Here is a 313-nt window from a genome sequence, read left to right as displayed (position 1 = left end):
TGGGGAAAACTTCGATCTAAAAACCGGGGGGGACTTTCTTTTTCGGGGGAGGGGGAGTTGTATTACTTTAGTTAAAAAAAGACCCAATGTTGAAAATTTGATCTCTGGGAACAAAAGGTTTTATTTTTAAAAATCAAGTAATTGCTTTTACATGTCCGGGGAGAAGGGTAAAACTTTTTTTGGGCGCTTACCTTTTTCGGGGAACCCAAAGTAAAATTTTTTTTTTTTGGGGGGATGGGCCATTTTTTTGTTCTAAAAAAGGGCTAATTTTTTTTCTGGTGGGGAAAAACGGTTGTTGGGGGGTTTATCCATA

Source organism: Penaeus monodon, chromosome 29 (assembly GCF_015228065.2).
Source record: "Penaeus monodon isolate SGIC_2016 chromosome 29, NSTDA_Pmon_1, whole genome shotgun sequence".
Classification (NCBI taxonomy): domain Eukaryota; kingdom Metazoa; phylum Arthropoda; class Malacostraca; order Decapoda; family Penaeidae; genus Penaeus; species Penaeus monodon.
The sequence above is the reverse complement of the archived record's forward strand: the minus strand, read 5'-3'. Positions refer to the sequence as shown.